General features: G+C 37.9%; 1 pseudogene; it reads right to left on the minus strand.

Moving 5' to 3' along the window:
• Positions 1–1,106: 1,106 nt before the first annotated feature.
• Positions 1,107–11,551, minus strand: LOC101689286 (annotated as a pseudogene).
• Between the last annotated feature and the right edge of the window lie 441 nt (positions 11,552–11,992).

Below are 11,992 nucleotides of genomic sequence, written 5' to 3' on the forward strand. Positions count from 1 at the left end.
TGGAATCAAGCCCTGCGTCAGGTTCTCCACTTGTCAGGGAGCCTGCCTCCCACTCTCTCTCTGCCTGACTCTCTGCCTACTGTGATCTCTCTCTCTGTGTCAAATAAATAAAATCTTAAAAAAAAAAAAAAGTCAAACATGTGCCTGCCATATAATACAACCATTCCACCCCTAGCTAACCAGCCAAGAGAAATGAAACATATGATCATACAAAGATTCAGACATGAATATTCATAACATTTTTATTTGTAATAACCAAAAACTAGAAATGATCCAAACACCCAGTAATAATTGAATAGATAAATAAATGGTAGTATATCCATACAGTGGAATAAATTTAGCAATAAAAATAAACTTATTATTTGCAACAACAAGAATAAATCTCAAAATAATTATAAAATCTCAAAATAAGTGAAAGAAGCTAGACAGAAAAAGACTAATGCTCCATGATTTGATTATGCAAAATTCTTAAAAATGAAAACTAATCTCCACAACAAAAGGCATATTAGCGTTTGCCTATCAGGTGATGGTAGTACAGAAAGACACCAAAGGGACACAGGAAATTTTCAGGGTGATGGGTATGTCCATTATCTTGATTATGGTGATAGTTTCACTGGTATAAACTTATGTAACATCTTATCAAATTTTCTACTTTAAATGTGTCCTTGTATTGTTTATCATGCCTTAATAAATGTTTTTAAAAGCCATAAATCAAATGAGATATAATCATAGATATGAATAATGTTCACATAATCACAATAATATAAGCACCAAGTGTTAGTTTAACCAAAATTGTGACATACTTTTCTGAGTTGCTGAAGGCTAGGTTATTTAATTTGCATTTGCGGGGGGCTTTCTCTAGTAAAGTTTTGCATCTCTTTATTTTTTTTACTTTTTTTTTAAAGCACACTACAATAGTTAATTTTATTTGTTTAAGGGCTCATATTGCAAGCATTAAACCAAGCATCAGCTTTGATTCTGTGAGCCCAGATTCACATATTTAGGAAAATAAGAGCAAACTATGATCCATGTATATGGATGAAAAACTAAAGGCTCACAATTAATTACATTGTAGTTTTAAATTTCTACAGCCTAAAAGCCAGGATTCACAGATCTTTTACATCTTTCTTGACGTCCCATAAGATACCTGCACTTTTCTTGAGCTGGGCAACCTCATCATCCTTCTGCTTCTGTAATCACACTGGTTAAGCCCCAAGTGTTCAGATTACACAGAAAGCTCAGAAAGACTTCATTCTGAATGCCATATATCCCCTTCGCCATTGTTGACACTGGATGAATCCCGGATAAATTCTCCAACATGGATTCAATGAGATCAGCCACACTTAATTCAATAGCCCAGTTGGTATATCCTTTTAGCCTGATGACTTCTTAGGCACTTTCCATCACCACCTTATACACTTCCTTCCGATTCTCACTGCCATCTGTTCCCATTTCTGGATTCAGTTCCTGAAGAGAAACATCTACCATATTCACTCCACTCCACACAGCCACAATTGAATCACCATGTTCTCCCAAAATACATCCATGGCAGCTGCTGGGATGAATGCCTAGTTTTTCAGCCTTAAAATAGCAAAATCTAGCAGAATCCAGATTACACCCACTTCCAATCACACAGTTCTTGGGTAGTCCACTTAGTTTGCAGGTAACATGTGTGAGAATATCCACTGGATTGGAAACCACAATTATGATGCTGTCAAGACTATACTTGACTATCTGCAGAATAATGAATTTGTAGACATTAGCATTCCTCTGCACCAGATTGAGCCGGCACTCTCCCCCCTGCTGGCAGACTCCCGCAGTCACCGCCACAATCAATTGGCAGTCACAGAGTAATCTTTATCTGCCACAGTTTTAGGTGTCTGAAGAAATAAGCTCCCATGTTACAGATCCATCATTTCTCCTTCAAGTTCATCTTCCAAAACATCCACAAGGGCAAGTTCATCAGCCAGGGACTTTTCCAGAATGCTGATGGAACACACCATTCCAACTTGTCCAATACCCAGTACAGTGATATTGTTTGGGATGACTGCCTCTTCTGCAACTGGCGCTATCAGTTTTTCCTTAAGAGTTTGTGCCCAGAGAGAACCTGCTGGGAGAGTCGCAGGAGGAAGACAATGTTACCTGCCTGCTTCTCCTTCAGTGCAGGATCTGCAAGGAGCATTTTTGCATCTCTTTTTCATAGTCACTGGTCATTTGAGATTTCTCCTTCTGGGAATTGCTTATTTGTGCATTGTGCCCACTTAGATTAGCTTTCCTGTCTTATCCTTGTTGCTTTGCAGAAGTTCCTTGTGTATTCTACATATTAATCTCTTTATTGGCTAAATATGCTGTGAAACTCTTCTCTCAGTCTGTTTCTGGCAGCTGACTTTGTCTAATGCCTTCCCCTTGCAGTCCACTCAAATTTGTCGGTCCAAAACACTGGGCAGGTCACAACTTCAATCAACTTTATGTGTTAGCTATGTCAACCTTATCACTCACTGCTCTCTTGGAATTTAATATTCTGAATATAATATCTTAATACAAAATATCTTAAAGGGCCAACAGATTGTATAATATCGAGGATTTATCAGTGAGTTTGCCTAAAAAATGAGTTTGTTCCTGCCAGAAGAGTTTATATATAATTTCAGAAAGTAGCAGGCTATGCAAAATGGTGATAAGAGAAATACTCTGTTTTCTTAAACTTACCTTGCAGAACCCTTCAAGAATGGATCTGATAGTGTATGTAAGTGCTGACTTAGCAAATACCTAGCCCACAGCTAGTGCCCAGTAAATAGTCGCCCTGATTATCACCTGGTACCCTTCCCCAGCCTGTTCTCCCTTGTAACCTGACAAAAAACTCTTCTACCTATCGTTTAAAGCTCAATTCAAAACACATCTCTTCCATAAAACTCATCCCCACATCAGTACACGTCAAATCTAGCATATCACTGCTTAAACCACACTTTCACTCCAAAATATTAATCACTCTCATCTCTGTGGTCTCAAGCAAACCACTCATTTTACTTGTATGTAAGTGTCTGAGGATACTGCGATGAGCTCAGTACATGACTTTTTACTATAATAAAGTGTGAACTTCCTGAAGTCAGAAATAATTACCTAGGTCACCCATTTTTAACATAGTGAAGGGTTTTCTTCTTAAATAAACAAGCAAATAGGCTAAACACATTATATAGATATAAATGAAAAAGGGACCAAAGAAAAAAGAAACAATTTTGACTATCTTTGTACTCACAGATGGAGGGTGATACCGGGGTGGCTCCATCAGTTAAGGGTCTGCCTTCGGCTCAGGTCATGATCCCAGGGTCCTGCGATCCAGTCCTGCATCCGGCTCCTTGCTCAGCGGGGAGCCTGCTTCTCCCTCTGCCTCTGCTCCACCTGCTTGTGCGTGTGCTCTCTCTCTGCTGATTAAATAAATAAAATCTCTAAAAAACAAAATCACAGAAGAAGGAAGAAGAAAAAAGAGAGGAAGGAGGAAAGAAGGAAGGTGAGGTGGGGAGGGTTGGGGAAGAAAAAAGAAGCTTATAGAAAATTTGGAATATTATGATGTCCTACCACATTATCCCTTTGCAAAGTTCAACTACACACCCCATATGAATTTCATCAGTAGAATTTCTTTAAATTGCTTTATTTATTTGCTTATTTATTTATTTATTTATTGAGAGAGAGAAAGAGTGAGAGAGAGCAAGCACAAGCCAGGAGAGTCAGGCAGAGGGAGAAGCAAACTCCTGGCCAAGGAGGAAGCCTGATGCGGAGCTCCATCCCAGAACCCTGGGATCATGACCTGAGCCAAAGGCAGACACTTAACCAACTGAGCCACTCCAATGCCCCTAAATTGCTATATTTAAATCAATATGTATCTATCATCAATGAAAGGCAAAATGTCTGTCACCTTTCTTTTTTTTTTATTTTAAGATTTTATTTATTTATTTAACACAGAGAGAGATCACAAGTAGGCAGAGAGGCAGGCAGAGAGAGAGGAGGAAGCAGGCTTCCCTCCGAACAGAAAGCCTGATGCGGGGCTCTATCCCAGGACCCCAAGATCATGACCTGAGCCAAAGGCAGAGGCTTTAACCCACTGAGCCACCCAGGCTCCCCAGTCACCTTTCATTTTTAATTTTATGTAGAATTACAATTTTAGATTTATGTGAAAGTTAGAATCAATTTTCTCAACAAGTCATTGTGAACGCCCACATAGTGAGAAACTTTACTTACATGTGGAAACTTTCACTTCTGGGTGAAAATTAAGTGCTTAATTAAAATGAACTTTTATGGGCTCCCTGTCTATAACACTTGTCTTTCTAAAAAGGGTGTCAGATATTGCAACACCTATAGTGTGAAAGCAATTCCCTGGCCTAAAATATTCCAATTCTGATTTCATGATGAAGGAATATAGAAAAGAATGAATGTATGATTCAACACTTAAAAAATGTGATTTAAACTTTAAATATGCTTTTATTTTTGCTCCAACTTTTTATTTCTTAAGTAAAATAAGGCATGTTACATTTATTTAATATCCACATACCTGAATAATGTTTGTCCTACTTCCCAGTGGCAAACTCATTTTTAAAAATTAAAATTTAAAAAAAAAATTTTAATTTAAATTAAAAATGAGTACCTGTTGGGGCACCTGGGTGGCTCAGTGGGTTGAGGCCTCTGCCTTTGGCTCAGGTCATGATCTTGGGGTCCTGGGATCAAGCCCTACATTGGGCTCTCTGCTCGGTGGGGAGCCTGCTTCCCCCTCTCTATCTCTGCCTGCCTCTCTTCCTGCTTGTGATCTCTATCAAATAAATAAACAAAAATCTTTAAAAAATGAATACCTATTATTTATACATTATTCTTATCTTTTGAATATGTCCTGGTTGTCTATTTTGACAAAGAAAAAATCACTCCAAATTGAAATGGCTTAAAATAGCAATCAATTTGTTATTTCCCATGGCTTCTATGGGTCAAAGATTTAGGGAGGCCTCATCTGGGTGTTTTTGGCTTGAGGGAATCTCATGTATTGCATGTGCTATATGATGCCTTAGAACTTTCTGGGGTCTTAGAAAGAATAGCCCTATCTCTATCCCTTAGATCTTTATCCTAAATCATCTTTCTCTCTTTTTTTTTCTCTTTTTTTAAGAGAGAGAAAGAGATTGGGGGGAGGGGAGAGGAGAGGGAGAGAGAGAACCTTAAGCAGGCTCCACACCCATCATAGAGCCCAACACAGGGTTCAATCCCAGGACACTGAGATCACGACCTGAGCCAAAATCATGAGTTGGACACAACCAACTGAACCACCCAGGCATCCCTTAAAGCCCTTTTTAAATTTGAGAACAATTTGCTTTCTACAAAGACTGCTCTGAATCCTTTGAATTTTCTGTGAATTCCATTCAAAACTAAATAATTAGTTCATTAGTTCATCGGTCCATTTTCATTGTAGTTTAGGCAGCAAGAAATACCAGATCATTGAGTTCATCAGCCACACAGTCTGCGTTCCACATTTACATAGGCAAGGGTTTCACTAAACTTGCTGCCAGTCCATAACAAAGGGAACGAGGATCCCCTTTTCTTCAGCTTCCAATTATGTTTTCCTCACTTTGCTTTAAGTCCTCACAGACAGACTTCTTGAAGCCCTTTAGGCTTTTGCTAACACTCTCCTTGAGTTCCTTCCAGCTTTCAGTAACAACCTCTCTAGGTGCTTCAGGATTTCACTTAACAGTCTCTTCCTAAAGGATTGTGTCCACATTATGTTTTTATCATGTCAGCACTCCATTTCTGCATCAAATTCTGCTCCAATTATCTATTGCTGCATAATAAATCACCCCAAAATGTAGTTGCTTAAGACAACAACAATCATTTTATTATCTTTCATGATTATGGGTCAGGAATTCAGAAAGGGATTGGCTCATGGTTCTGGCACAATCACTCATTTGCATACAGTACCCAGTAGCTAGACTGGAACAATTCAGAGGTGGAACAACTAAGATGGCTGGACATAGATCTCTCTCCATGCAGATTCAATATTTCTCTCTGCTCTCTGCATGTAGCTAATTTGGATTTCCTCACAACACATGTGTATGGGGGAGGGCGGGTACAGGGATTGGTCAGTTTACATAATCTGACTTCACCCTGAACAATCATCCCATGAGAACCAAATAGAAGCTTCTGGTGTGTTCTTAGCTCGTATCAAGCAAAGTCACCTCAACTACATTCTGTTAGTCAAGTAGTTGCAATCCAACCCAAATTCAAGGGAAGGGAGAGAATTAGACTTTTTTTTTTTTTAATTAGAATTTTTATGGGTTCTGAAAGTGCATGAGGCTAGGGAGTTATTTTACAACCATTTTCTTTTTTCAAAAATACAATCTGCTACATAATAATACTTTTAGGCTTTGTTCTGTAAGGTCTCTTTGTCTAGCTATTTTAAGCAAGAAGTAAAATAAACCATCAGCCATTGAAATAGGATCCCAATTAGGGCTAGAGGGAAAGCAAGTCATTTAACACTTGGTAACCAGTATTTGGGGAGTTTGTTTGTCCGTTTGTTTGTTTTTAACCATGACTTCAAAATTGTGGAGATATAACCCTGATTACTATATGAAATTAGGTTTTCAGTATATACTTTAAAAGGAAAACTTTTTTCTTGAAAATGTCTATATATGAATACAATTGTTTTGTTATTCTTCACCTATGAAATGCTAGACTATATTGCTATGCACACCTTAATTCCTCTACAATAGATAGTACAAAATATCAAACATTTATTTCTCCATTCATTTTTCACACATGCAGCACCATTTGTAAGGTTTTCTTTTAAATAGCTTTATCAATCCACCAAATAACGGCAGAAGTCATCTGGTTTGTGGTGTTAAAGCTCATTTTTATATATTTTTTTCAAAACATCTTTTATAGTGACCAAATTGTCCAAGTGAAAATTGTTATTTTTTTATTGGAAAGGAATCAGGTTGGTTTTTTGGGGTTTTTTTCAATTTAACTTTAACCCCTCACATGTATGTCAACATGCTGGAAACTTAAGAAAGATTATATTTTCAGTGATTACAACACCTCCAAATGTCAGTACATATTACCATAAGCACATAATTAGGAGAAAGACAAATATATGAAAATAAAGTGTAATAAGCAGTTTAATACATCTAATACCATATATACACATGTTTATAACTCACTCCTGCTTTAAAAGAGGTATTAATAAGATGATATCATATCCCCTAGAAAGAATGACCCATCCATCACACAAAGTATGATGTGTGATTCTGTGGCAATTTGGGAAAGCAGGCCTTCTTGATTCACTCCTGCTATTCGTACAATGTCCCATGTGCCTTTACAACTGAGGAAAAGACATAATCATCAGTGTGAATTTCCTTATCTCTATATCTGAGTAAAGTGTCTTTTGCTTGAATTGAATGAACACACTCTGGATTTTTTGGACAGCCCAGTTCCAAAAGTTGTGTTTCATAAGTGTGTTTGTCTTAATTTTCGATGGAGAAAATCTAGGTCTTCCATGTTAACAACTCTAGCGAGTCTATGTCAATACATAAACATCAGTCCAGGTGAAAGTATAACTTGGCAGCATTGCAATGAAAGGTGCATAAATTTTGAAGTCAGAAAGACCAGTGTTCAAATCCCTACTGACTCACCTATTATCTCTGGGATCTTTAGCAAATTCCTTCTCTTGAGCCTTTGTTACCGTGATTGTATTGATGCTTGCACAGGTGTTTGGGTATTCAAACCCACTGAATTACATGTGTTAAATACATGCAGTTCTTTGATTATTGATCATACCCCAATAAAGCTGTTTGAAAAATAGTATACGGTATAATATCCTTATCTCATAAAGTAGATTTGGGAGATAGAAGCAAGAATATAAAGTGCACGTCACATGAGTAGCTCTGAAAGCTGTTTTTTGGTAGTAAAAGTTTAGCATTAATTTACTTGGATTCTTGCAAGGTTCTAGGAAATGCCAAGAGAAAAGAGAAGGAAGTAGAAGTATAACTGGACTAGAGAGCGTCTTTCCTTAAAATAACTTTACTTTTCTTCAAAAGTAACCGAATATATTTCCCTGAGAAACAGAGGCTTAGGGGACATTTTAGCTTTAGCTCTATGAGAACAAGACCCAGATTCCAACTCCAGTCTTCCTATGTTGACTTCTCAGTGTTCATACCCATGCTAATGCAAACACATGAAAACAATTAAACAGCTAAATTCCAGCCTGGCTTCTCAATACTATGGCTTATTTAGCTCTTAGCAGGGGATACTGCTGTGGCCAAAAAACTGGTTTACCACAGAGTGATTTCTGCAGAGAATGCAAAATCATATCAGCAGGTTTGTTACAAATTGTATCTTGGCAGTAGAATAAAGCTGGAATATTCACTTGGCAGCGTGTATGTATACCTCCTGTATGACCACGCCTACCCTAGAAGATTAAAGTGGAAGATTAAAAATAGCCTAGATAATTTGGGTAAGAAGAACAATAATAAAACCTGCTGTTTATTCATGGAGAAAATGGTGATGGTTTGAGTATCTATAATATATGAACACAATTAGTTTGAATATTCAGTTCTCATTTATATTTACAGATAATTTTATCATTATATTTACAAGGGATTATCTCTCTCTCCACTTTCTTTGATCTGTTTTGACACAGCTCAATATAATATAGTATTGGCAGAATCAAGATCTTCTAAAGACATTAGTCTCTACCCCTAGTCTCAAACTTTCGCATTTAAATCCAACTAAAAATATAAGAGGAATTTTTTAATTACTGTAAACCAAGATAGAATCCTTTTTAAAAGGTGCAGCAGTTGAGGGGCACCTGTGTGGCTCAGCTGGTTAAGCCACTGACTCTTGATCTCAGCTCAGGTCATGATCTCAGGGTCCTGGGATGGAGCTTTGCTTTGGACTCTGCACTCAGCAGAAGTCTGCCTGAGACTCCCTCTGCCCCTCCCCCCTTCTCTATCTCACCCTCTCCCTCCCTGAAAATAAATGATTTTTGTTTTTAAAGATACAACAGGTAGAAGATCTCTAGATTATCAAGATGGCAAATCATTTTTAATCATATAAAAATTATACATTTCACATCTAGCTATCACAGAGCAATGAGACATTACTGTTAAGTCTGCAGAAATGATAATATATCCTAAAGTTTTATACATCATATGTGTGATTTTTCATGCATTATAAAAATAAATATGTGATGTAAGCAAAGGCATTTGTCTCTAGGTTTTGAAAATAATTGCTTAATAAAAATAGAAATGGAAGGAATAAAATATTATGAACATTTAGAAAATCAATAGGGACATATCCTAAAACTTTCATATTAAAAATATTGGAAGAATCTTTCCTCTGGAAATCTCAGATTGTGAGAGTTCAGCATATTCAGAACCATAATTTTATAATTCTATATTTTTCATGTCAAGATACTTTTAAGTAAGTTACTTTTCAAACAATTATATTCTTCTCTAAAATAAAACACATAATTTCTGGGTCACCGGGGTGGCTCAGTGGGTTGAGGCCTCTGCCTTTGGCTCAGGTCATGATCTCGGGGTCCTGGGATTGAGCACTGTATTGGGGTCTCTGCTTGGTGGGGACCTGCTTCCTTCTCTCTCTCTCTGCCTACTTGTGATCTCTGTCTGTCAAATAAATAAAGAAAATCTGAAAAAAAAAAATCAGATTTTGACCCCCAAAGTCATAAGAATTCAGTGAGAATGTGGAAGAAAAAGATCAGATAGTATATGGCCAGGTCTGAGATGTAGTGGGTACATGAGAAAAGATTCTAGTATTTTGTTCCTAAATCACAAGTGAATCTAGGACTGAGGTATGTTTGGCTGGACCAATACTGTAAAGGAGGCTGTTGTATCTACTATGGAGAATTGTTAGCTTTTTGGGGCCACTGCCTCTAGGAGCTTACAGCAAACCAGCTGGTGGTGGGCCTGGGGCTGCTGTTGGTCAATAGGGCAGGCAGTTAGGAAGAGCTAAAAGCAGAGTGGAGAAATGCAGGTATGAACCGGAAACTGCTGGCGTCTTAGCATCTGTATACACTGCCTCTAACCAATGACAACTTTCCAAGTATAATGACTACTGCTTTAGTCTCTGCCTCCCAAATCTCCTACAGCTTCACTTAGGGTCAACTCCAGTCTAGAATCTTACAGAAAAACTAAGTTCACAGCATGAGCAAGGTTACCATGGAAGGATGTAGTATAAGAGATTAGACTACTGAGAGACAAAGCCATAGTTAGAGAGTGGTTTAAGTGGGGATACACAGAAAGGAACGAAGAAGGCATTGCAGAACAAGCCACAGAACAACCAAAGACATAAATATGGAATCAACACGACATGGATAGGAGTCCAGAACGTAGAGGAGAACAGGAGGACACAGGTGCTAGTTTAGTTAAGGAAGCCATGTGATGGAGGGCACAAATGCCAATTCAAGCTTGCAGATGTGAGTGCCGGGTGGTGTAGTCGGTTAAGCGTCCAACTCTTTGTTCCTGCTCAGGTTATGATCTCAGTGTCATGAGATCGAGCCTTGCATCTGGTGCCACACATGGCCTGGAGTCTGCTTGAGTTTCCTTCTCTCTTTCTCTCCCTTTGCCCCTCCTTCACGAAAATAAATACAAAAATTCTTCAAAAAAAGTTTACAGATAGAGTTAAGTTCTTGAGGAAATTACTAATGATGGAAGTTAGGGGAAGATCAACATAAGCTTAGAGTACGAAATGATTTAAAGTGCAAAGAGGCTCACAAGGATCACTTAGATGAAAACATGGGCAAGGGTAAGTGACAACATGACAGAGAAGAAAAAAAAATCTAAAATCTTATTAATTGACAAATCAACAGAACTTAACACCAACCAAAAGGCAGAACTTCTAGGGGATGAAACATTGGGTAGCAGTTAATAAAAGAATGCTTTCCCTGATTTATTCTATTGACATACTTGGAACTATGATTTGGATCTGTGACAACTGAGTTAAGATTTATGCACTAGAACTTTTTACCACCAACTCTACTGAAATATATAAGGCAACTGAGATAAAGTAGCTTCCCCAGTTGTCAAGAATGTCCCCATTGCCCAGGATGGTGTTTGTTGTAGTCAACCCTAACTACCTTAGGTCAGCTTCCCATGGACCGTTTTATTTCTGGTGTAGAAAGAAATGAAGATCACCCATATAAGAACAGAGACTATTTTATTCAGAGTTTGCTGTGCCAAGGGAGTCAGTCATCATCTCCTATGTTTGGCAAAGATGCAGAAGCAGGCAGGGAGCAGGAAAGCTTATAGTAAGAAAAAGAAGGAAGAGCATCAGACATGCTCGTATTGGAAGTTGTTGGCATAGGGAAGATGAAGGTAAACTACCTAGAAGCAGAGCATACTACCTGATGGTTTCAAGAACATACCTGGCTTTCTCTGGTTGGTCCTGATTTGGAAGTAGTGGCAAAAATAGGAAAGTTGGGGGTCATTGACCAGTCCTGACTATTCTGGGCCAGTTGCTTCAAAGGTCTGGCGCAGCTTCCTGGGCTTCTAAGTCTGAGTTCTATTGTCATATGTGATCTGACATCGTTCATTTACATAATTAGCACTCTCACTAGGAATAAAACTGGATGAGAGTTCACTGTTTTTCATTAATTCGGTACCTTCACAGATTTATATATCTATGGGTTTCACTGCCCACACTATATAATTGTGTTTAACTGCATGAAAAACACTGATTATCATGGAAGTCTTCCAAGAGGAAGAAAGTAGTTATTGTGTTGAAAGAGGAGTGCATTTCTCACTTCATCTATAGTAATGGTACAGTCTTCCTAGAACACAACTCTCATCATGTCATAACTCAATTCAGAAGTTTATAATGGTTTCCTGTTTTCAGCCACCTTTGCATAATATCAAATTTCACCATCCATTCATTTCTCAGTTATTATGTGCCTATAACATATTAGGCATTATAATTGAATGTTGGGGTCATAGCCTGAATAAAAAAGCCAATA

Source organism: Mustela putorius, unplaced genomic scaffold, assembly GCF_011764305.1.
Source record: "Mustela putorius furo isolate JIRA1106 unplaced genomic scaffold, ASM1176430v1.1 tig00003866_pilon_pilon_pilon, whole genome shotgun sequence".
Classification (NCBI taxonomy): domain Eukaryota; kingdom Metazoa; phylum Chordata; class Mammalia; order Carnivora; family Mustelidae; genus Mustela; species Mustela putorius.